The sequence below is a fragment of the Pinus tabuliformis genome, chromosome 2_2 (genome assembly GCF_031772625.1).
Source record: "Pinus tabuliformis cultivar Carrire ecotype Pingquan chromosome 2_2, CPIR1, whole genome shotgun sequence".
In the NCBI taxonomy this organism is placed as follows: Eukaryota; Viridiplantae; Streptophyta; class Pinopsida; order Pinales; family Pinaceae; genus Pinus; species Pinus tabuliformis.
The window spans coordinates 988,425,876-988,448,442 of NC_142300.1; the positions used below are offsets into that span (position 1 = coordinate 988,425,876).

General features: G+C 39.5%; 3 pseudogenes; all 3 read right to left on the minus strand.

Annotated features, from left to right (window-relative positions):
- Positions 1-3,138: 3,138 nt before the first annotated feature.
- LOC149196633 (ATPase 1, plasma membrane-type pseudogene) lies at positions 3,139-3,774 on the minus strand (annotated as a pseudogene).
- Positions 3,775-7,690: 3,916 nt separating this feature from the next.
- LOC149196634 (ATPase 1, plasma membrane-type pseudogene) lies at positions 7,691-8,326 on the minus strand (annotated as a pseudogene).
- A 3,916-nt stretch (positions 8,327-12,242) lies between these two features.
- On the minus strand, positions 12,243-12,878 carry LOC149196635 (ATPase 1, plasma membrane-type pseudogene; annotated as a pseudogene).
- Positions 12,879-22,567: the final 9,689 nt, after the last annotated feature.

Sequence of the window (22,567 nt, forward strand, 5' to 3'; positions counted from 1 at the left end):
AGATCATTACATTAGTTGTCATTAAACATGATCAAGTGAGCTTTGCTAATGGGTAATTATTTTGTTTAGTTTTTGACATATTTGCAGGCATTCCACAGCCTTCTGCTGATTCCGCGGCCATCTGATGATCCCGCAGCCATTTTGTTGATTTCAAGGTTCCACGTGCTATTTTACAGAACGAGCCACATGGGCATGTTGGAATATACATGCTCGAGGTTCCTGTGCCATCAGTTCAGCCGGCCACGTCATCAGTACCTCCGGTCAAAGGGGGTAAAGTTACGGTCAAATAAAGGCAGCTTAATGTGGATACATAAGCTGTTTGATCACGTCGGTGGAAAAGGTGACTTGTCCGTGTTTTGAAAACCGTGGGGGACATGATCTAATGCTGGATTCATTGCCCATATCGACCAGGACCTCCAGCTCGACCATAAAGCCTATGACGTGTTAACTGCACCTTTAATACGCATGACAGTCAGTTTATTTTCTGTTTTATGTTTACGTATTAGGCCATCTTGCAGATGCCTATATATACTTGCGTCTGCGTACGCTTATGTTAACTTTTAGATGCTGTAGTTTATGAACTTGTGAGAATTTTGGCACGTTTTTAAACTCTGTTTTTATAAGAGCTGTTCCAGCACTTTTTGACTATGTATTTCTGCATATAAAGTAATGGAAACAGTGTTGTTTTGAAGTTTTAAGAGCATCTGAGTTTTCTGTGGATAATATGAATGGAGGGCCCCTGTTCGTATTAGCCTTGTAAAGTATTTCATGTTTATACTTCTGCAATTTCTTTATTTCACATACAGAATTTCCTTTCTTGAAGTTATGTACAGCTTGATTTCTTTTCATTGCTGCAGCCTTTATTTTCAGTGATCAGATTTACTTCTTTGCAGGTTTTTACCCGGGATTGAGTGTGTTGTGTTTGCTTTAATATCTAATGGTAGTTGCAGTTGTCTTGTTCATAATGCTGCCCCTTTTTACCCTGTTTTCTAGATTAGTTTTAGCTTAGTTTTACAAGTTGGATGCTAACTAATTTATGCTCTCTTTATCATGAATGGCTTATCTTTCAAGAGAACAGAACACTAATTAATTGCAGCTTGTCTTTGAGTAGTCTTGGCTTGTGACACTAATACTTGTTCCACTTGTTACACATAATCACATATGTAGGAAGCAGTATGATGGAAAAAGCTTAGTAGTGTTACAATTTGTCAATTAGAGTTTTTATCAATTCTTGGATTTGTCTTCAGCTACCTCCTAATCGTGTTTTACGCAGTACTATGTGGTAGAAGCAGGGAGTTAGGAGGAGATAACCATTATCATCAATCCTTGAAGTGATTTTCTTGTTTCTTTTATTTGCAGCGATATGGATAGAGACTAATGCCATTAGAACGTGGTCATTTACTTTCAAGTCATTTCAATTTATTCATTTCTTTCAAGTTCTTTTCCTTTACAAATTCAGCAAGTAATTAGAAATCACCAATCACACACTTTCACTCACCTAGAACTCACTTTTCACACACTTGCACTCATCTATCTATAATCATCACTCCATCTTAGGAAGATAAGTTAACCATAAACAACACCCCAAACGACAAAAGCTCTAAGAAAGTTGCTTAAGTACATATAGTACACCCTCACTTCATCAGCTTACGAGCCCCGGGTTGACAATTAATGACATCAATTTAGGAACACTAAATTGACTAAACATTTTGGCGCCGTTGCCGGGGAAGTGAAATTAAGTAGCCATACTTAGAGAAAAAAAATATAAAAATTTCAAGGAAAGAAGTTAATAACCTATCCAAGTATGCTCTCCTCTTGCACTTTAAAGTGATCTGGAGTGTTAGCGCTTGGAATTCACATAGGCTGAGATAGACAAACTCTCAAGGCTACATCAAACCATTTCACCTCGTAGCTAGCCCTATGAGGTATGAGAAGGCTCTCTCGGGTCAGATTCGGTAGATCTTTCAATATGATAAGCTGACCAATTAGGAATAAAGATTTTAGGCTAGTAAATTGATAAGGGAGGTTGATTTAAAGATTTCTTGGGTTTTTAATGACGGGGTCTTTCTGGGCTGCATGGGCAAAATCACAGCTTCAAACAGAGAAATATAATGAACAACACAGGTTGACGACTGAGGCAAGGTAGGCAAGGAATTTAGCATCAAATCTAGATTTTTAAATGGGATGGCAAGACTGGTGAGGAGCTAAGGAGGGCAAATAATACTTTGAATCCTCCTTAAACAGAAGAAAACATTGAACGTGAGCAAATTTATAGGAGGAGCATACAATACTATGAATTCCTACCTAAACACTTCCTTTGCTCAACTAGAAACGATCATGAGGTGAATGAAACATAACAGTTTTACATATGAGACAAAGAGAAAACTTATGCTAAATTAACATACCACATGAATCTCAGCAATCAGAGCTGTGGTTTTCTCATTAAAAATCTCTGTTACAAAACTGCACAATGAAGCTCAGTTTCCTCCAGCTCTCAGCACTCAGAAAAAACTCTCCTCTCCCTCTCTGACTCTCTAAAAAAAATTATTATTTTTTATACATTAAATCAACTAAAAACCAAAAACAACAGATCGACCCCCAAAACAGGGGCGCTGTTTCAACTAAACCCATGAAAATAGAGGAGAATCCTCCATCTTCTCCTAAAGATAGAAAAACCTTCCATTATTCCAGCGTGAAGATTTCGAATGGCCCATGAAAACTAGCTGATGATAGAAATAGGTAATCGCACTTTTGAATGCCACTTTGCAACGATTGCCACGTTACTGATATCTTTAATTCATATGCAGAAGGTTCTATAAAACAACGACTTATGTATAAACAACTCAATGTGGTTTAAAATCCTCTGATGGCCACTTAAAGATATCAACTGGGGCGTAGATCCACCTGGCGATTTCACTGAAGCTATTAATAGAAGATCGAATCTTATTTCTCTATTACGCAGGCTCCCATTGATGACACAATCCTCCCATGTTGACAACTGGCCAGCCACGCGGTCTTCACATCGCATACCACTCTGGAAGATGGCTTCTGCCAAAATGGAATGATGACCACTGAAAATATGTTTGCCACTTTATGGAAATTTCCATATAGGGAACAATAAGATTGAATTTTATTATGCTATAAAAAGCTTCTATTAGCTGCTGCGTTTTGAATTTTTTCTATAACCTCATTGATGGTCATGGTCCCGGTTTTATCACTGCAAAGAATTTTCAGGGCAGCCATTTCCTCTATAGCAGTCATTCTCTTTGTAATAGCCCCTTGCAAAGAGAGCTTGTGAGAGCCAATGACCATAGTTACAGACAATACAGTGGGCATCGCAATAGGAATTCCACTAATCAAAAGCACCAAGAGGTTGTTAATTCCATCTCTGTACTGTCGATATTGATTAGGGTACATGACAACGATTTCTATGGCAATTCCAATTGCAATCGAACATATACAATAGTTACCAATTGTATTAAGAACCTTTTGGAAATGACCCATTTGGTTTGTGCTATCCACCAAATGAGCTGCCTTTCCGAAGAAGGTGTGAACTTCAGTAGCAATAACCACGGCTTCAATTCTTCCTTGTTTACAAGTAGAATCTGAGTAAACTTCATCTCCGGGATTCTTAGTCACTGGGAGAGACCCTCCGGTTAGAGCTGACTGGTCGATCTTTAAAGGATCTCCTTCAAGCAAGCGAGCATCCGCAGGAACGATATCTCCCAATTTAATACTGACTACATCACCAGGAACAAGAAAACTAGCGTCCATTTAGGAGAATATTATACATCGACAGCCCTGGTTTTGTAAAAGTATTTTCTCCAAGCCGCGTTGGCAAATTTAAAGCCTCATCAAGATAGCCACCTTTACAAAGGGCACACAGAATATATAGATAACCACTTTGGCCAATGTTTAGCTTCTTTTCCTCCATAAATCTCAACAGCTCCATAACAAACTATGGGTCTGGAGCTTTCGAGCAGTACTCAAGTAAGGACATCAAATCACCAATTGCCAGACAATCCTCCAGAGACCCAAGATATTTCAGGAGATTGACTGCCATTTTCTTATCTCCCGAGTGCAGTGCATAAAGAATTTGCACTTTTAAAGACTGCTTTAATAGAACTGCTCCATCACCACCCATTTGACTACCTGTTCTCTATTGCCGAGAAGTGAAGGCATTAGTAATCAAGCCTTGAGAAGCACTAGGTGAACTTGATGACTGAAATTGTATTGCAGGACAACCCAGCCCCTGAAGGAGATGGCATCACAAAGATCTGTAAATTCTAGCTTATTTATCTTGAAATCATGACTGTAGAGCTGCTTTGAAATCCTCAGCTGCCAAACGTAACTTCCCTTTCAGTGCCAAAGGAGAACTTACACATAGTAAAAATAACTTGATGAATTTGAGAGTAACACAAAACAGACCCGAATTCAACTGTCATAGCCATGTGCCGCATGCTCCTTGGAAAGATCTATCATTCCACGGATTTTGATATGCGCCTGTATGTCTGGAAATCATAGGCTTTTTGCTATTTATGATCAATTGCTGGGTGTAATTTAATGGCTCAAACATTCATAGCTAACGAAGGTGACTCTGGACAACCAATGCCAGAAACACACAATACAACCATATTGTGCACTACGTTCAGAGGAATCACTGAAGCTTCGCACTATAATCTGAAAAAATGGCACGGGACCATTTTTCTACCAAAATAGGGATTTCCTCCTCAAGTAAACATTCCAACATTGCCATGATATATTGATATTTTTCTTTTGATATCAAATCTGTATGATGCAAAACTATTATATCTGCCCGTCTCAATGCAATCAAATGTTCCCTCAATGGCCTACGTGGTATGAACCTTCTATTGCCCCAAAGGGTTATACAATTTACCATTATAATCTCCATGTCCCTGAACAAGCTCCAATGGTAATAAAGAGACTAGCAGTCATCATGTTGTGCTATTCAGCCAGCTTATTCATTGTTGGGAAATTCCAGTGAATGGACTGTCACCAGGAAGTTTATGTCTGTACAACCTTGTCCCACACATGAAAACAGAGAGTGCTATTGCCATTGCCATGGTTGGGATACAAAACCCCAAACCCCATTCAACATTTTCTAGACTGTACATGAGGACAGATATAGACACAACCAAGCCATTGGACATTCCAAAGTACCACCAATTGAAGAATGAACTCTTGTGCTTCCTCTGGGTCTCGGTTATCAAACTAGTCTGCCCAAATGCTTGCAGACAAGGTTTGTGCTTTTGCAGAGATAGGAGCTGAGGTCGCTGCTGCCTTTTGAAGAGCTGAAGAGTAAATTACATAATCTAGAACAACATATTAATGATTTCTTCTTCAAAACCCTGTTTTGAAGAAGAATCAATCTCTGACATGAGACGGAGTCTAACATCGGCTCCATTTGGGATGGCAGCTGCAGCTTCCTGGAGGTGCCAAGAACCGCAGAACTTTGGGAGAGCAGACAGTGCCTCCACCATTGCGCAATGGAGTCCATTTTACATAAATCAACACAACTGAAGACTTATTTTCACATTGAAACTGAACTCAAACTAACTAAAAGCCAACTGAAACAAGATGCTGCCCTTATGAGCTTATTTATTTACAAAACCTACTCTAATCTGTTGTACATATAATAGATTAGGTAATGCTAAAATGCCATATTAACCATTCAAGTAAACCTGATAATGAAGCCACTTGAGAATGCTGCCACGAAGTCACAGATGCAATTACTGGCAGCCCTTCATGCTCATAATGACCCTGGTCATGGAAAAGACAGCCTGATCTGTCAATCAACCTGAAAAATGTGTCCATGTATGCCACAATAGGATCACGGACACCGGACTCTGTTGGCTGCCCCGACTCTGCAACACATGCTTCCAGCTGTACATTGTCAATGTATACCTCTATAGGCAAGTCTGTTATTGCTTGTTGTGAAGGAAGGGGGATTTCCAAGAACTTTTTAGGGTCTTGGAAATCATAAGACTGGATCTGCTCATCTAAATCTTGAATCTCTTTCTTGATTCTTTCAACAAGTAACTCACAGACGCTAGGATGATAATTCGGAGATTTCAAACATTGAAGGAAAAAACTTAAAACTTCTTCATTAATTTCAATATCCACTAAGCATTCTCTAAATTCGTTTAGAGGTTCACACAGTGCAGGGTTTGCCACATACCCTACCATTGCATGAACATATCAACAGGCACTGGAATGTCTGGATCGAGTTGGAGTCGCCAAGTGAATGATTCAGCCTGCAAATGTATCTGACTGCTGTCCACCATCAGCATCAGATCTGAAATTTGATTGCATGTACCGGGACAAAACAATCAACAAGTTGAATGTTCTCCCCAGTATGGTCGCCACTATGTTAGCGCTTGGAATTCACCTAGGCTGAGATAGACAAACTCTCAAGGCTACATCAAACCATTTCACCTCGTAGCTAGCCCTACGAGGTATGAGAAGGCTCTCTCGGGTCAGATTCCGTAGATCTTTCAATATGATAAGCTGACCAATTAGGAATAAAGATTTTAGGCTAGTAAATTGATAAGGGAGGTTGATTTAAAGATTTCTGGGGTTTTTAATGACGGGGTTTTTCTGGGCTGCATGGGCAAAATCACAGCTTCAAACAGAGAAATATAATGAACAACACAGGTTGACGACTGAGGCAAGGTAGGCAAGGAATTTAGCATCAAATCTAGATTTTTAAATGGGATGGCAAGACTGGTGAGGAGCTAAGGAGGGCAAATAATACTTTGAATCCTCCTTAAACAGAAGAAAACATTGAACGTGAGCAAATTTATAGGAGGAGCATACAATACTATGAATTCCTACCTAAACACTTCCTTTGCTCAACTAGAAACGATCATGAGGTGAATGAAACATAACAGTTTTACATATGAGACAAAGAGAAAACTTATGCTAAATTAACATACCACATGAATCTCAGCAATCAGAGCTGTGGTTTTCTCATTAAAAATATCTGTTACAAAACTGCACAATGAAGCTCAGTTTCCTCCAGCTCTCAGCACTCAGAAAAAACTCTCCTCTCACTCTCTGACTCTCTAAAAAAAATTTTTTTTTTTTATACATTAAATCAACTAAAAACCAAAAAACAACAGATCGACCCCCAAAACAGGGGCGCTGTTTCAACTAAACCCATGAAAATAGAGGAGAATCCTCCATCTGCTCCTAAAGATAGAAAAGCCTTCCATTATTCCAGCGTGAAGATTTCGAATGGCCCATGAAAACTAGCTGATGATAGAAATAGGTAATCGCACTTTTGAATGCCACTTTGCAACGATTGCCACGTTACTGATATCTTTAATTCATATGCAGAAGGTTCTATAAAACAACGACTTATGTATAAACAACTCAATGCGGTTTAAAATCCTCTGATGGCCACTTAAAGATATCAACTGGGGCGTAGATCCACCTGGAGATTTAACTGAAGCTATTAATAGAAGATCGAATCTTATTTCTCTATTACGCAGGCTCCCATTGATGACACAATCCTCCCATGTTGACAACTGGCCAGCCACGCGGTCTTCACATCGCATACCACTCTGGAAGATGGCTTCTGCCAAAATGGAATGATGACAACTGAAAAGATGTTTGCCACTTTATGGAAATTTCCATATAGGGAACAATAAGATTGAATTTTATTATGCTATAAAAAGCTTCTATTAGCTGCTGCGTTTTGAATTTTTTCTATAACCTCATTGATGGTCATGGTCCCGGTTTTATCACTGCAAAGAATTTTCAGGGCAGCCATTTCCTCTATAGCAGTCATTCTCTTTGTAATAGCCCCTTGCAAAGAGAGCTTGTGAGAGCCAATGACCATAGTTACAGACAATACAGTGGGCATTGCAATAGGAATTCCACTAATCAAAAGCACCAAGAGGTTGTTAATTCCATCTCTATACTGTAGATGTTGATTAGGGTACATGACAACGATTTCTATGGCAATTCCAATTGCAATCGAACATATACAATAGTTACCAATTGTATTAAGAACCTTTTGGAAATGACCCATTTGGTTTGTGCTATCCACCAAATGAGCTGCCTTTCCGAAGAACGTGTGAACTTCAGTAGCAATAACCACGGCTTCAATTCTTCCTTGTTTACAAGTAGAATCTGAGTAAACTTCATCTCCGGGATTCTTAGTCACTGGGAGAGACCCTCCGGTTAGAGCTGACTGGTCGATCTTTAAAGGATCTCCTTCAAGCAAGCGAGCATCCGCAGGAACGATATCTCCCAATTTAATACTGACTACATCACCAGGAACAAGAAAACTAGCGTCCATTTAGGAAAATATTATACATCGACAGCCCTAGTTTTGTAAAAGTATTTTCTCCAAGCCGCGTTGGCAAATTTAAAGCCTCATCAAGATAGCCACCTTTACAAAGGGCACACAGAATATATAGATAACCACTTTGGCCAATGTTTAGCTTCTTTTCCTCCATAAATCTCAACAGCTCCATAGCAAACTGTGGGTCTGGAGCTTTCGAGCAGTACTCAAGTAAGGACATCAAATCACCAATTGCCAGACAATCCTCCAGAGACCCAAGATATTTCAGGAGATTGACTGCCATTTTCTTATCTCCTGAGTGCAGTGCATAAAGAATTTGCACTTTTAAAGACTGCTTTAATAGAACTGCTCCATCACCACCCATTTGACTACCTGTTCTCTATTGCCGAGAAGTGAAGGCATCAGTAATCAAGCCTTGAGAAGCACTAGGTGAACTCGATGACTGAAATTGTATTGCAGGACAACCCAGCCCCTGAAGGAGATGGCATCACAAAGATCTGTAAATTCTAGCTTATTTATCTTGAAATCATGACTCTAGAGCTGCTTTGAAATCCTCAGCTGCCAAACGTAACTTCTCTTTCAGTGCCAAAGGAGAACTTACACATAGTAAAAATAACTTGATGAATTTGAGAGTAACACAAAACAGACCCGAATTCAACTGTCATAGCCATGTGCCGCATGCTTCTTGGAAAGATCTATCATTCCACGGATTTTGATATGCGCCTGTATGTCTGGAAATCATAGGCTTTTTGCTATTTATGATCAATTGTTGGGTGTAATTCAATGGCTCAAACATTCATAGCTAACGAAAGTGACTCTGGACAACCAATGCCAGAAACACACAATACAACCATATTGTGCACTACGTTCAGAGGAATCACTGAAGCTTCGCACTATAATCTGAAAAAATGGCACGGGACCATTTTGCTACCAAAATAGGGATTTCCTCCTCAAGTAAACATTCCAACATTGCCATGATATATTGATATTTTTCTTTTGATATCAAATCTGTATGATGCAAAACTATTATATCTTCCCGTCTCAATGCAATCAAATGTTCCCTCAATGGCCTACGTGGTATCAACCTTCTATTGCCCCAAAGGGTTATACAATTTACCATTATAATCTCCATGTCCCTGAACAAGCTCCAATGGTAATAAAGAGACTAGCAGTCATCATGTTGTGCTATTCAGCCAGCTTATTCATTGTTGGGCAATTCCAGTGAATGGACTGTCACCAGGCAGTTTATGTCTGTACAACCTTGTCCCACACATGAAAACAGAGAGTGCTATTGCCATTGCCATGGTTGGGATACAAAACCCCAAACCCCATTCAACATTTTCTAGACTGTACATGAGGACAGATATAGACACAACCAAGCCACTGGACATTCCAAAGTACCACCAATTGAAGAATGAACTCTTGTGCTTCCTCTGGGTCTCGGTTATCAAACTGGTCTGCCCAAATGCTTGCAGACAAGGTTTGTGCTTTTGCAGAGATAGGAGCTGAGGTCGCTGCTACCTTTTGAAGAGCTGAAGAGTAAATTACATAATCTAGAACAACATATTAATGATTTCTTCTTCAAAACCCTGTTTTGAAGAAGAATCAATCTCTGACATGAGACGGAGTCTAACATCGGCTCCATTTGGGATGGCAGCTGCAGCTTCCTGGAGGTGCCAAGAACCGCAGAACTTTGGGAGAGCAGACAGTGCCTCCACCATTGGGCAATGGAGTCCATTTTACATAAATCAACACAACTGAAGACTTATTTTCACACTGAAACTGAACTCAAACAAACTAAAAGCCAACTTAAACAAGATGCTGCCCTTATGAGCTTATTTATTTACATAACCTACTCTAATCTGCTGTACATATAATAGATCAGGTAATGCTAAAATGCCATATTAACCATTCAAGTAAACCTGATAATGAAGCCGCTTGAGAATGCTGCCACGAAGTCACAGATGCAATTACTGGCAGCCCTTCATGCTCATAATGACCCTGGTCACGGAAAAGACAGCCTGATCTATCAATCAACCTGAAAAATGTGTCCATGTATGCCGCAATAGGATCACGGACACCGGACTCTGTTGGCTGCCCCAACTCTGCAACACATGCTTCCAGCTGTACATTGTCAATGTATACCTCTATAGGCAAGTCTGTTATTGCTTGTTGTGAAGGAAGGGGGATTTCCAAGAACTTTTTAGGGTCTTGGAAATCATAAGACTGGATCTGCTCATCTAAATCTTGAATCTCTTTCTCGATTCTTTCAACAAGTAACTCACAAACGCTAGGACGATAATTTGGAGATTTCAAACATTGAAGGAAAAAACTTAAAACTTCTTCATTAATTTCAATATCCACTAAGCATTCTCTAAATTCGTTTAGAGGTTCACACAGTGCAGGGTTTGCCACATACCCTACCATTGCATGAACATATCAACAGGCACTGGAATGTCTGGATCGAGTTGGAGTCGCCAGGTGAATGATTCAGCCTGCAAATGTATCTGACTACTGTCCACCATCAGCATCAGATCTGAAATTTGATTGCATGTACCGGGACAAAACAATCAACAAGTTGAATGTTCTCCCCAGTATGGTCGCCACTATGTTAGCGCTTGGAATTCACCTAGGCTGAGATAGACAAACTCTCAAGGCTACATCCAACCATTTCACCTCGTAGCTAGCCCTACGAGGTATGAGAAGGCTCTCTCGGGTCAGATTCGGTAGATCTTTCAATATGATAAGCTGACCAATTAGGAATAAAGATTTTAGGCTAGTAAATTGATAAGCGAGGTTGATTTAAAGATTTTTGGGGTTTTTAATGACGGGGTTTTTCTGGGCTGCATGGGCAAAATCACAGCTTCAAACAGAGAAATATAATGAACAACACAGGTTGACGACTGAGGCAAGGTAGGCAAGGAATTTAGCATCAAATCTAGATTTTTAAATGGGATGGCAAGACTGGTGAGGAGCTAAGGAGGGCAAATAATACTTTGAATCCTCCTTAAACAGAAGAAAACATTGAACGTGAGCAAATTTATAGGAGGAGCATACAATACTATGAATTCCTACCTAAACACTTCCTTTGCTCAACTAGAAACGATCACGAGGTGAATGAAACATAACAGTTTTACATATGAGACAAAGAGAAAACTTATGCTAAATTAACATACCACATGAATCTCAGCAATCAGAGCTGTGGTTTTCTCATTAAAAATCTCTGTTACAAAACTGCACAATGAAGCTCAGTTTCCTCCAGCTCTCAGCACTCAGAAAAAACTCTCCTCTCACTCTCTGACTCTCTAAAAAAAATTTTTTTTTTTTATACATTAAATCAACTAAAAACCAAAAAACAACAGATCGACCCCCAAAACAGGGGCGCTGTTTCAACTAAACCCATGAAAATAGAGGAGAATCCTCCATCTGCTCCTAAAGATAGAAAAGCCTTCCATTATTCCAGCGTGAAGATTTCGAATGGCCCATGAAAACTAGCTGATGATAGAAATAGGTAATCGCACTTTTGAATGCCACTTTGCAACGATTGCCACGTTACTAATATCTTTAATTCATATGCAGAAGGTTCTATAAAACAACGACTTATGTATAAACAACTCAATGCGGTTTAAAATCCTCTGATGGCCACTTAAAGATATCAACTGGGGCGTAGATCCACCTAGAGATTTCACTGAAGCTATTAATAGAAGATCGAATCTTATTTCTCTATTACGCAGTTTCCCATTGATGACACAATCCTCCCATGTTGACAACTGGCCAGCCACGCGGTCTTCACATCGCATACCACTCTGGAAGATGGCTTCTGCCAAAATGGAATGATGACCACTGAAAAGATGTTTGCCACTTTATGGAAATTGCCATATAGGGAACAATAAGATTGAATTTTATTATGCTATAAAAAGCTTCTATTAGCTGCTGCGTTTTGAATTTTTTCTATAACCTCATTGATGGTCATGGTCCCGGTTTTATCACTGCAAAGAATTTTCAGGGCAGCCATTTCCTCTATAGCAGTCATTCTCTTTGTAATAGCCCCTTGCAAAGAGAGCTTGTGAGAGCCAATGACCATAGTTACAGACAATACAGTGGGCATCGCAATAGGAATTCCACTAATCAAAAGCACCAAGAGGTTGTTAATTCCATCTCTGTACTGTCGATGTTGATTAGGGTACATGACAACGATTTCTATGGCAATTCCAATTGAAATCGAACATATACAATAGTTACCAATTGTATTAAGAACCTTTTGGAAATGACCCATTTGGTTTGTGCTATCCACCAAATGAGTTGCCTTTCCGAAGAAGGTGTGAACTTCAGTAGCAATAACCACGACTTCAATTCTTCCTTGTTTACAGGTAGAATCTGAGTAAACTTCATCTCCGGGATTCTTAGTCACTGGGAGAGACCCTCCGGTTAGAGCTGATTGGTCGATCTTTAAAGGATCTCCTTCAAGCAAGCGAGCATCCGCAGGAACGATATCTCCCAATTTAATACTGACTACATCACCAGGAACAAGAAAACTAGCGTCCATTTAGAAAAATATTATACATCGACAGCCCTGGTTTTGTAAAAGTATTTTCTCCAAGCCGCGTTGGCAAATTTAAAGCCTCATCAAGATAGCCACCTTTACAAAGGGCACACAGAATATATAGATAACCACTTTGGCCAATGTTTAGCTTCTTTTCCTCAATAAATCTCAACAGCTCCATAGCAAACTGTGGGTCTGGAGCTTTCGAGCAGTACTCAAGTAAGGACATCAAATCACCAATTGCCAGACAATCCTCCAGAGACCCAAGATATTTCAGGAGATTGACTGCCATTTTCTTATCTCCCGAGTGCAGTGCATAAAGAATTTGCACTTTTAAAGACTGCTTTAATAGAACTGCTCCATCACCACCCATTTGACTACCTGTTCTCTATTGCCGAGAAGTGAAGGCATCAGTAATCAAGCCTTGAGAAGCACTAGGTGAACTTTTGACTGAAATTGTATTGCAGGACAACCCAGCCCCTGAAGGAGATGGCATCACAAAGATCTGTAAATTCTAGCTTATTTATCTTGAAATCATGACTGTAGAGCTGCTTTGAAATCCTCAGCTGCCAAACGTAACTTCCCTTTCAGTGCCAAAGGAGAACTTACACATAGTAAAAATAACTTGATGAATTTGAGAGTAACACAAAACAGACCTGAATTCAACTGTCATAGCCATGTGCCGCATGCTCCTTGGAAAGATCTATCATTCCACGGATTTTGATATGCGCCTGTATGTCTGGAAATCATAGGCTTTTTGCTATTTATGATCAATTGCTGGGTGTAATTTAATGGCTCAAACATTCATAGCTAACGAAAGTGACTCTGGACAACCAATGCCAGAAACACACAATACAACCATATTGTGCACTACGTTCAGAGGAATCACTGAAGCTTCGCACTATAATCTGAAAAAATGGCACGGGACCATTTTGCTACCAAAATAGGGATTTCCTCCTCAAGTAAACATTCCAACATTGCCATGATATATTGATATTTTTCTTTTGATATCAAATCTGTATGATGCAAAACTATTATATCTGCCCGTCTCAATGCAATCAAATGTTCCCTCAATGGCCTACGTGGTATCAACCTTCTATTGCCCCAAAGGGTTATACAATTTACCATTATAATCTCCATGTCCCTGAACAAGCTCCAATGGTAATAAAGAGACTAGCAGTCATCATGTTGTGCTATTCAGCCAGCTTATTCATTGTTGGGCAATTCCAGTGAATGGACTGTCACCAGGCAGTTTATGTCTGTACAACCTTGTCCCACACATGAAAACAGAGAGTGTTATTGCCATTGCCATGGTTGGGATACAAAACCCCAAACCCCATTCAACATTTTCTAGACTGTACATGAGGACAGATATAGACACAACCAAGCCACTGGACATTCCAAAGTACCACCAATTGAAGAATGAACTCTTGTGCTTCCTCTGGGTCTCGGTTATCAAACTGGTCTGCCCAAATGCTTGCAGACAAGGTTTGTGCTTTTGCAGAGATAGGAGTTAAGGTCGTTGCTGCCTTTTGAAGAGCTGAAGAGTAAATTACATAATCTAGAACAACATATTAATGATTTCTTCTTCAAAACCCTGTTTTGAAGAAGAATCAATCTCTGACATGAGACGGAGTCTAACATGGAGGATCAGAAAGGAGAAAGTTATTGATTTAGTGGTTTCTTGAGTATGCTCTCTTCTTGCACCTAGAGTGAACTGGAAGATCAAAAAAATAACTATTAACTTGACTTGAAGAAAAATAAAAAATGACATGCATAGAGCTAGAGATTCTAGAGGACGGTTTTTAGCTAGAGCTCGAAGTTCAATTTTTACGAGTCCATCTGCTTCAAGGGATAGACAAGAGACACCCCCCTTATCTCCAACCGAAACTCCTAGTCCTAGAATTCCTGGAATTCAAGAGCCAAGAGTTGACTCTCCTACACCTTCTATTGAGTTTGAACCAGGAAGAGACTCTTCTCTTTCTCCTACAGGAAGACCAATTGTAATTGAGGAATTGGAATCATCTGAAGAAGAAGGAGAAATCCTTTCTCATTCACCTTTTGTAGAGGAAACAGAAGATTTTGAAATCCCTAGGAGAATCATCATGGCAGAGGAAGAAGGAGGAGGTGGAGGTAGAGGTAGAGGTAGAGGAGGAGGAAATAACAATAACAATAATGGAGGTAGAGGTCCCATTGGAGGAGGAAATAGAAATGGTGATAATTCATTTGGGTTTCCCATTGTTGATGAGGATTCCCGAGCCACTATGAAAAACGTATCACCATTTGTCCTCCCTAACGTCCATGGGTTAAGGTCTGAGGACCCTGAAACATTCTTATTTGAGTTTGAAGTGGTGTGTCAAACTTATGACTACCTGGATGACTCTCAGAAACTCAAGTTGTTCCCTTCAACACTGAAGGATCAAGCCTTGAAATGGTTCATGGGGTTACTCACTCAATCCATTAGGACTTGGGATGAGATGAAACAGACATTTCTGGATAGGTATTTAGACTATTGCATGCCTACTAATCACAAGGACGAGGTTTTTAAAATGGTACAAAAAGAAGATGAGAGTCTAGAAGATTTACTTGAAAGATTTCAATATAACTTGAAAAGAGCAAAAATGAATACCTTGGATGAAGAGACCTTAAAAGCCCTCTTATTAAAGGCCATCAGGGATGAATGGATAGACATCTTAAACATGATGGGGAAAGGGGATATTTCTCAACTTTCTCTCAATGACATAGCAGAACTTTGTATCCATCTCTCAAGGGGCAAATCAAAAACTCAAAAAGGGCCTAGAGATCCTTCTCTCCTTAGGGCGAATAAATCTGCAACAGGATCAGTGAGTAGGGCTGAAATCGGCAGTATGCTTGATGAATTTAAAACTGACATCTTAGGGAGTCTTAGTGAACAACTTGATACCCTTAAGATTCATAATAAACAAAAAGCAGAAGCTGAGGCTTTGGCTATCTTTTGCCCGAAATGTAGAAAGAAACATGCTTTAAGGGAATGTCCCTTAGATGCACACGTTGTAGAAACATGTGTAATTTGCTCAGAAACTCATGAGACCAAGGATTGTCCTTCAATCCCTGGCCTCAAAGCAGTCTTTCAAGAGGATCCAGATACACTTGAATCTCTCTGTTTTATTGCAAGGAGACCTTGGCAAGGACAAAAGAATCAAGGGTTTAACAACTCTATGAATTCTCAATCCCAACCAAGTTGGAATCCTTGGCAACAACCTTGGCCTCAACCTCAAAATGCTTTCCAAGCATGGATGCAAAGCATGCAAAATCCTTATGGGAGATTTGCACAATTCTATCAATATCCTCCATCATTTCAGAATCAGCAAGCTCCCCAACTTCCAAACCAAGGTCAACAACTATCATTTCCATACCCTCAACAACAACAACCTCCTCCACAAAATCAAAATTCTCAATTAGCACTTCAATCCCAGCAGAAATCTAATCAACTTCCCTCTCAGCCATTACCAAATCCAAATAATAGGAACCCTCAAAATGCTTACATGATGGAAGGTCAACCATTCCCTACCTATATGGTTGTTCCTCTTAATGAAGTACAACTTAGATCAGGTAGAATCCTAGATCAACCTTCCACAAGTGTTCAACAACCAAGCATTTCTGAGGAGGAATCTCTCAAAGTCAATAAAGGTTCTGAAGTATCACTTCAAAACCAAAATATCCAAAAAGAAAAAGAAAAAGAATCAATCTCTACAACTCCCCTAGTTGAGCAACCTACACCTACAGCTACACCTCCCTTTCCTGAAAGATTGCAAATTGATAAAGGGGTGGAAAAGCAGATATGGGTGCCTGACTATAACTTCCTAGATGAATTGAAGAATGTATGTATCAAGATCCCCTTGTTACAAGCCATTAAGGAAATTCCCATTCTATCGAAGACAATAAAGGATTTGATTTTGAAGAAAACAGTAAAAAGAACCAGAGATACAAAAAGGATACATCTAGTTGGAAAAATTGCAGACATATGGATGGGTAAGATTACCATGCAAAAGTATGTAGATCCCGGTAGTCCTATTGTCAAAACTCATATTAATGGGGTTGAAATCCCAAATACTCTGATTGACTTAGGGGCCGCGATCAACATCATGAGTAGACAGACCATGGATCAGTTAAAGCTTCCTAACCTTCTCTTTACACCCACTCTGCTGCAGCTTGCAGATAGATCAATCATTAAACCAGATGGTATATTGGAAGACATTCCAGTCTCTCTAGATTCTTGGGAATATCCAGTTGATTTTATGATTTTAACTCCCAAGAACAATCTAGGAGGACATCCTCTTATTTTAGGAAGACCTTGGCTGGCCACAGCTGATGCTTTCATAAGCTGTAGGTCTGGAGACATGTATATATCATATGGTAATTCCACCAAGAAATTCAACTTGTATCCCCCAGCAAAAGCTATAACAGAAATAGGAGAAGATGAATGGGTAGAGGATGAAGATACTATACAACCAGTTCTAACCATCTCTAAGATCAGTGAGGATAGTCAAATTCTAAATACATTAGAAAATTTTGAAGTATCTTTAGAATATGACTCTGAACATTTTCAGATAGATGCAGACATTGAATATCTCTCCTCTAGACAAATGTCTCTCTTTTCAATGGAAGAGTTTGGTAGTTCTACAGTTGAAATCCTCCCAGGAAAAACATTGAACATTAACAAAAACTTGGGAAGACCGCAACAAGAAGAATTAACTAAACTGTTGCAAAAACATTCCACTTCCTTTGCATGGGAATACACTGACATGAAAGGAATCAATCCTAAGACTTGTATTCATCACATCTACATTGAAGAGAATAGCAGGCCTATTAGGCAACCACAAAGAAGGATGAATCCAAACCTTAGGGAAATCGTGAAAGAAGAACTCCAGAAATTGCTCAAGGTAAACTTCATTTACCCCATCTCAGACAGCCAATGGGTTTCTCCCTTGGTTATAGTGCCCAAAAAGAATGGTAAATGGAGAGTTTGCATTGATTATCGAGAATTGAACAAGGCAACATTAAAGGATCATTTTCCTTTACCTTTTATTGATCAGGTACTAGACACTTTAGCAGGTAAAAAGTATTTCTCATTCTTGGATGGTTTTAGTGGGTACAATCAAATTCAGGTAGCACCTGAAGATCAAGACAAAACCACATTTACTTGTCCTTGGGGAACTTTTGCCTACCGAGTACTCCCTTTTGGATTGTGCAATGTACCTGCTACATTTCAAAGGGCTGTATTAGGAATCTTTTCAGATCTGATTCATGATTGTGTAGAGGTATACATGGACGATTTCAGAGTTTATGGTAATACATTTGAAGAAGCTTTGGAAAATTTGGAAAAAGTACTGGTAAGATGTAAGGAAACAAATCTTTCTTTAAGTCATGAAAAGTGTTTTATGATGTTTACTGAAGGGATTGTTTTAGGACATCATATTTCAGGAGATGGGATCAAGGTTGATAAATCCAAAGTTGAAGTCATCTCTAAGTTACCTGTTCCAAATTGCCAAAAGGATGTTAGAAGTTTTCTTAGGTTTACTGGGTATTACAGAAGATTTATTGAAAACTTCACTAGGATAGCATCTCCTCTTTTCAAATTGCTTACCAAAGACTGTGAGTTTAAATGGGATCCTGAGTGTCAATCTGCCTTTGAAGCTTTAAAGTCTAGAATATCTGAAGCACCCCTCTTAAGGGGACCAAATTGGAAACTCCCTTTCCACATCTCTACTGATGCTTCAGATACAGCTCTAGGAGCTGTTTTGGGACAAAAGGATTTGATCCCTTATGCCATTTATTACACAAGTAAGAATTTGACTCCTACTGAGTTAAATTATACTGTTACAGAAAAAGAGTTCTTAGTTGTGGTACATGCAATCAACAAGTTTAGACACTACATAACCGGCTATGAAACCTTTGTCCATACTGATCACTCTGCCATAAGATACTTAATGAACAAACCTGTCACTAATGGTAGAGTTACAAGATGGCTTTTACTCTTGCAAGAATTCAACATTACTGTGTTAGATAGACCTGGAAAGCAAAACACAGTAGCTGATTTCTTGTCTAGAATCCAAAACACTAATGAGGATTCTCCAGTAGAAGATAAGTTTCCAGATGAATACTTGTTTTCAGTGACTACCAAGACTCCTTGGTATGCAGATATGGCTAATTATCTTGTTACAGGGAAACTTCCTCTACACTTATTTCCTAATGAGAAAAGGAAAATCATTCGGGAGAGTTCACATTATTCTTGGATTTCTAACAGGGCCAGATTGTATAATCAGAAGGTGTGTTCGGGAAGATGAAATGCCTGACATCCTTAAGGCATGTCATGATGAACCATGCGGCGGGCACTTTGCGGACAAGAGGACAGCCTATAAAATCCTTTCTCTAGGATATTATTGGCCTTCTCTCTTTAAAGATGCAAAGCAGTATGTTAAAAGGTGTGACAGCTGCCAAAGAGTTGGGAAACCAACTCCTTCAAATGAAATGCCTCTACAGCCTTAGGTATGCATCGAACCCTTTGAGAAATGGGCTCTAGATTTTGTTGGACCAATTAATCCACCATCAAAGCAAAAGAAATATATACTGGTTTGCACTGATTATGTTACTAAGTGGGTAGAATCAAAAGCATTGCCTTCTGCCACTGAAAATTCAGTTGTTCAATTTCTTTTTGAGGATATCTTCACTCGTTTTGGTGTCCCAAGGGAAATTGTGACAGATCAGGGCAGCCAGTTTACATCTAATTTGATGGAGAAGCTGATGGAGGAATATAAGATCAAGCACAGAACATCTACTCCCTACCATCCGCAATCCAATGGTCAAGTGGAATCTACCAATAAAGTTCTTGAAGGCATTATCACCAAGACTGTTCATCTTCATAGAAGAGATTGGGCAGAAAGGCTCCCTGAAGCCTTATGGGCCTATAGGACTACATGGAAGAACACCACAGGACATTCCCCCTATGAACTTGTTTATGGGAAGGAAGTCCTGCTTCCTATTGAGTTCCAGATCAAGACCTTCAAGATGGCAGTCCAGTTGGGAATGAGCCTCTCAGAAGCTCAAAGACACAGAATGGACCAGCTAAATGAGCTAGATGAAATAAGACTAGATGCAATTCTAAGGACCGATCTAGTTCAGCACCAAAGATCTAAATGGCATGATCGTCATATCAAAGAAAGAAAGTTTCAGAAAGGAGATTGGGCTCTATTGTTTGATTCAAAATTCAAAGACTTCAAAGGAAAGTTTCAAACTCATTGGCTTGGGCCATATGAGATTGATGAAGTCTTTAGCAATGGAGCAGTTCGAGTAAAAACTATCGATGAATTTCATACTCCTCTCATTGTGAATGGCCACCGCTTGAAAATCTACCAGAAGCCATTCTCAAAAGAAGAGTTTGTCAAATTGTTCAAGGAAGATTCTGCAATCAGGCTGGTGGAGAAGGATTCTTCTCCTCCATCAGCCTAAAGCTTTGGTTTTAAAAAAAAAAAAAAACAGAGAAAAAAAAAAGAAAAAAAAAAAGAAAAGAAAAGAAAAGAAATAAAATAAATGTATGAGCCTGAAAACCAATCTCTGATTGGCAGTCTCATACAGAAAACCTAAGATGAAAATCAGGGTCACCTGACACCTCATGTTTTCTAAAAAAAAAAAAATCTCTTTCTTCCCTTATTTCATTTCATTTCATCATCACCACCATTTCACCCACCATTTCATTCATTTCCACTCCACCTCATTTTTTCATTCATCCATCCACTCACTACACTCCATTCCATCAATAAAGTCATTTTTTTAGACAACTAAAGTTGTTTTTGTGCAGTCGGAGGCTACTACTGCAGATTCCGCAGCCATCTGAAGATTCTGCAGCCATCTAACGATTCCGCAGCTCTCTGTACCTGCATAAAAAAAAACACAGTCTGTTTGAAATTTCTTTACAGCTCAGTAGTCATCAATAATAAATGGAAAATAGTCATGCAAAAAAATCAGTGAAGGGTTAGTGGCAAGTCATCAAAGGCAAATCTAAGCGGGAATCTGAGGTATGGTTCAAATCCTAAGCTTACAGTTATTTCGTTATGCAAAGTTTTCTAGGTTATGTTTCTTGCCACTAAGTGTAATGATTACCAGTCATGCGACCATATACCCACGTATCATCCATGACTATCAGTCCTTGATTACCACGATTTTGAATTTCACTTGTGGCTGCTTCTTCCATTAAGATCCCGTACCTAGGTGACGTAATCTAACGTACTACGTCTCTAGATGACATAACTCACGCAGCCAAGTGTAACTCAGAGACCGAAACCTACGGACATAGCCGTTTCCATTCATTATTCCATAACCCTTCTACCCTCTTACGCTCATATCATTTCACTCCCATTTCCACTCACATGTTTCATTCCATCTACGCTGCTACCATTCACCACACTCTGTTATGTTGTGCTCACTACGTTGCTGCCATTCACCATACTCTGTTTTTTTTCCTCTCTGCTAATTCTAAACACCAGTGGAGGTCTGTTACGGCCGTATCCAGAGCTAAAGCCATAATCCACTGTGTTGAGGCCGTAAATCCACCAAGTCAAGGCCACTTTAAAGCCGAGTTTCAAAACAGAGCCGTGAATTCACTGTGTAAGACCCTTGTTGAAGCCGTGTTCCAAAACAGAGCCGTGAATTTACTGTGTAAAACCCTTGTTGAAGCCGTGTTCTGGAACAAAGCCGTGAATTGACTGTGTAAAGCCGTTTTTAAGTCGTGTTTTAAATAGAACAGAGCCGTAAAGAGCCAATGGGGAAGCTTTTGAGGGCAGAACCGGAAGGTTCAAAGTTTTTGGAGGGTTATCCTCAGGTCAAAGAGGCATTACAAAAGGCAAACTGGTTACAATGTATAAAGAAGTTTAGAGGCTACCATAAGGAGGTTACCAAGGCCTTTGCAAGGTCCTTCAGAGAAAAAGATAGTCACGTGGAGATAGGGGACTTACAATTCACAGTCAATGAAAGCAGCATAGCACAAGCTACCTCACTTCCACAGACCGGAGAAAGGTGGTTTAAGAACCGGTCAGTTCAAGATCAGCAGTGGAAACGAATCCTAAAAAACCCAGGTATGGACACCAGTATCTTTACCAAAGGGATTCCTGTTTCTTATGTTAAGGAGGAGTGGACCACTTTACTCTTGTTAGTGCAAAAATTTTTCACTTGTGAAGGAAGATTTGGGGTCTTATATGTTTATCATGCAAAGGTTATGATGCATTTTCTAGGAGATGACATTAACCTCCCATACTTTCTATTTTCAAGTCTTAAGAAAGTGTGTGCAATGGTCCAAAAGAACCCCAGGAATATTGAAGCACATTTATGTCATTACGGTCTTGTGAAATTGTTGGTTGAGGAACAATTAAAATCAAAAAGAGACACATGGGAGTGGTTTCTCATAAGAAATCATTTTCAAGAATTAGGAGAAACTTCTGGAGGGTCCCCTCAAGTACCAAAAAGAAGTAGAAGAAAAAGAGGAGAGGGGGTTAACCAAGAAACTACTGCCCAAACAGAAACTATTGTTCCTGATACTACTATGCCTGAAACAACTGCCCAAGAGGAAACTATTCAAGACCAGTTTGATGAGGAAACTAATATACAGCATCCTGAATAGGAAATTGATCCTGGATTTACTGAAGATGATAACCAAGTAG